This window comes from Narcine bancroftii, chromosome 13 (assembly GCF_036971445.1).
Source record: "Narcine bancroftii isolate sNarBan1 chromosome 13, sNarBan1.hap1, whole genome shotgun sequence".
Classification (NCBI taxonomy): Eukaryota; Metazoa; Chordata; class Chondrichthyes; order Torpediniformes; family Narcinidae; genus Narcine; species Narcine bancroftii.
Window position 1 is genome coordinate 47,146,159 of NC_091481.1, and position 4,279 is coordinate 47,150,437.

The following is a 4,279-nucleotide window of genomic DNA, read 5'->3' on the forward strand; positions in this document are numbered from 1 at the left end:
GAGAGTGGCCAACAAAATTCATGCATAACTTCATGTGTATTTCACTGCACTCCTCCCCCATTTTGTCTCAACAGAACAAAATTACAAAGAAAGGTGTCCTATCTGAATCATTCATCTTCAGTCTTCTCGAAAACTTAGGTGTTTGCTCATTTGGAAATTTAGTCATAGCAGGAAGCAAAAGTAATTTTATTTCTTATAAAATATAGAATCATGTAATATTTGTGGTTGTGTTATACTTACTGAGCTATTTTTGCAATTAATACTCCAGCCAGTAAACAACCCCAGATACCAACTCGATGAAGCAGGGTTTCACTGAAATCCTTGGAACGTTTAAATGAAATGCTGCCACTTTCCATGTCTTGCCACTTATTTATAAAGTCAGGCACATTTAAAATTGCATCAACTGCTTGAGACCAACATCTAAGAGCATCCCTGCAAAATAAATAGATACTAACCTTGTCAGGTTTGATGCCAATTTGGAATTTTTATATTGGACAAGTTTTCATTCTATAGTTAAATCTCTCTGCTGTGAGCAGGTGTAATGTTAGCTAAAGCCCAATATGTCTCCATGTTCTTGGTGTCTGAGATAAGAGTTCATATCCCACCTCCATAATATTTGCTTCAAGGAGAGAAGAAGTGGTTCACAACATAAGTTTCATGTTTAACAGTTCTTCAAAATGAATATTTTAGTCCATTTGCCCAGGAATTTGTGCTCTCAGCAAATAGTTCTGCTGCCTCACAGCTCCAGCACTATGTATTCTTGTGTGGATTGCATGTTTCCCTGTGATCACATGGCTTCCCCCCAAGGGCTTCAGTTTGCTCCCACATCCCAAAACGAGCAGGTTAGTAGATGATTTGGCAACTGTAAATCAGACAAGTGATAGAATTAGGATGAAGTTTGTGGATATGTAGAAGAGAATAAGTTACAGAGAAATGAAAGGAGGAGTGGAATGATGGGATTGCACTGACACCCTGAAGGGCAGTCGGCCTTTTACATTATAAGAATATTAGAAATAGAATTTGAAGATTAACTTCCAAAACATGGTTGAAAGGAAGTCAAAAGTGGCATTGTATTTTTATAAACCCGCACTTTCTTTATTGAACTCAGAAATTATTCTTTTTGTGACAGTCAATCACCGGCCTCAGCTTACCACTTGGCCTGAGAAAACAATGTTCCATGATAATGGACAAATTGCACAATTGAAGGAAGCAACTGGAGCTCATGTGATGGATCCACAAATCCAAAGCTCTTAGTTGCTGTTAACAACAGACATTGCATTCACCTTTATAAAGCACAGAAACAAGCCAAATGGCCAAGGCTCTTAGTCTCTGTTAACAACAGACATTGCATTCACCTTTATAAAGCACAGAAACAAGCCAAATGGCCAAGGCTCTTAGTCTCTGTTAACAACAGACATTGCATTCACCTTTATAAAGCACAGAAACGAGCCAAATGGCCAAAGCTCTTAATCGCTGTTAACAACCGACATTGTATTCACCTTTATAAAGCACAGAAACAAGCCAAATGGCCAAGGCTCTTAGTCTCTGTTAACAACAGACATCGCATTCACCTTTATAAAGCACAGAAACAAGCCAAATGGCCAAAGCTCTGCCTCAAAAAGACCTTACAGCACATCAGAGTTGCTTCTAGTAATATAATTCAGGAAGTATCAGAAATACTGAACCAGTGTGACAACTAACATCCATTCAAAGAGAAATAAAGTCAATGTTTCGTGTCAATGGCCTGGACCTACAGCATTTTGCTTTGGATATCTTTCAGGATAATATGGAGTTCAAATGTCTGACAAGTTCAAAACTACCTCTTTTTTGCTTTATAGAAGTGAAGATTTCCTTGTTCATGGAGGGCCTGTGCACACAACCCAGTCTGACCATTTGCTTGAAGCAACCCTAATTGATAAAATAAATAAGAGAAAATTTAATGAACATTTATAGCAGATTATTAAACATTGAAAGCTAAATTTTATTGAGATTAGTTTCAATTATTTTTCCTTCTCATAACTATGATGTAAGGAGCTGATTGAAGACTTTAGCAAGGAGGTGTATGATCCTGTGATCATTGGAAAATTAGAGGTGGAGAGGATGAGCAAATTTAAATTTCTGAGAGTCTCTACCTTTCCTGAACCGAGCACCCTAATGTCATCTTGAAGAAAGCATGTCAGCGCCTTTATTTCCTCAGAAGTTTGCAGAGATTTGGTATGACATTGGAAACCTTGTCAAATTTCTACAGATGTAGTGGAATGGGCACTGACAGGTAGCATTGTGGCCACTGAATGGAAATCCCCAAAATAAGTCGTAGACACAGCCCAGTACATCACAGGCAAAGCTCTCCGCCATTGAGAAAATCTACATGGACTTTTGGTGTAGGAGAGCAGCAGTGATCATCAAGGATCCACACAGACCCAGGAAACGCTTTGTTCTTGCTGCTGCCATCAGGAATGAGGTACAGGAGCCACAAGGCTCGCACCCCCAGGTTCAGGAACAGCTGCAACCCCTCCACCATCAGACTCCTCAACCACAAACTCAATCAGAGATTCATTTAAGGACTTGTACTTCGCACATTATTTAGGACTGAATATTTTTTCTTCATTGTAATTTGTTTACATTTCTCCCTTTTGTCTACATATCTGTTCTTGTGCACAGTTTTTTTGCACTGCCACTAAGTAGAAATTCTGCCTGTCCCAAAGAAGTTCTGTCTGCTCCACTGAAAGATGGGGGGATTTTGCCACCAGGAGATGCCAGACAGCAACATTTTCTTTCACACGTCTTTTCTCCTAAAGGCTGGAATTAGGTGATTGAGATTTCATCAATTTTTTCCTGCAATTTACTTGTTAAACATTATTCAGTATGGTTGCCTGTATTGGCATCAAAAATTTGTCTGCATGTGCACTAACAGTTGTTACAATCTGGAAAAGGAACCTTGAATTATTCTGCAACTTGAAAGGAATAACTATACCCCAGTCATTGTTCTCGGATAAAGTTAGTATAACTTGAACCTTGAGTGACTCTGAGCTGAGCAGGGCAACACATAGTTCAGCAACCACCTCTACCCATCCACCCACAGAAAGAATCTATGATAATTTTTTACAAAAAACATCTACCATGAAAAAATGTTTAATTTTAAATCAATATCAGCATGGAAACAAGCCATTTTGGCTCAAGAGTCCAGGCCTCCCAATCTACACCCAGTTGATCTCCAACCCCTGGTACATTTCAAATGGTGGGAGGAAACCAGTGCCCCTGGAGAAAACCCACGCAGACACAGGGACCTTACAGTCTGTGTGATTTATTTTTCTATCAATGATCATATCACCTGAACTCAAACAAAATTACTACAAAAGAACTTCTAGCATGGCACCAACATAACTATTGTTAAAAATATGGATATTAAAACTGAATTGAAGCTTACAACATTGTCAGCTAAACTGTCTCTCTCTTAATCTAATCAGATGAAGTACTTGTTTCATCTAATTTATCTAAATCAATTTGAGTGAATGATTATATCCAGCAGAACCACAGCGTAAAAAACACTATCTAACAGCTAAAAGGTACAATTCATATCTTACCTAAGGTATGGTCATATGATGAAATCACAAGCGAAACTTGAGACCAAGACAATGGCTTGCTCAGGATGCTCGCAAAAAGTTTAAAGTCTTCATTCAACAAGTCAGCAGGTCTGGAATTTTCAATGTGCGTATGTGTTGAACTAAAGCCAACTCTTTTAGTTGCCTGTCTCATAATGTCTTTTCGTCCTAAAATGTAATCAGAGGAAGCTTCAGTGTTTTGTTGCGGTTTTGTATGATTTCTCGCTGAATTTGCAGATTTTACCTTGATTACCACACTGAAACTGAAGATACCATGCAATACAGATTTGCTCATGGTTTAATAAAGTAACTGTACCTTGACATTACTTTAAGCTTAATTACATTGTGATATACAATTATTCTATGCTCTGTTAATGGTCCCGTCAGGACAGTTTGCATCTGAACTAGAGGGGGACTAGCAGTCAGATGTCATTGTCCATATAGGGTCGAATGACATGGGTCGGAAGGGTGAGGAGATCCTGAAAGGAGAGTTTAGGGAGTTAGGCGCTAGGTTGAAGGACAGGACCTCCATGGTTGTGATCTCAGGATTACTACCTGTGCCACGTGCTAGTGAGGTTAGAAGTAGAAAAATAATGGAGCTTACACATGTCTAAAGACCTGGTGCAGGAGGGAGGGCTTCAGCTTTCTAGATCATTGGACTCTCTTCCAGGGAAAAT

General features: G+C 39.0%; 1 long non-coding RNA gene across 1 annotated transcript; it reads right to left on the reverse strand.

The window, feature by feature from the left end:
- Nucleotides 1-349: 349 nt before the first annotated feature.
- On the reverse strand, nt 350-3,762 carry LOC138749058 (uncharacterized). Its single transcript, XR_011348384.1, has 3 exons — nt 3,585-3,762; nt 1,821-1,908; nt 350-432 (listed from the first exon to the last, which is right to left on the reverse strand). It is a non-coding gene; the product is annotated as an uncharacterized lncRNA (long non-coding RNA).
- Nucleotides 3,763-4,279: the final 517 nt, after the last annotated feature.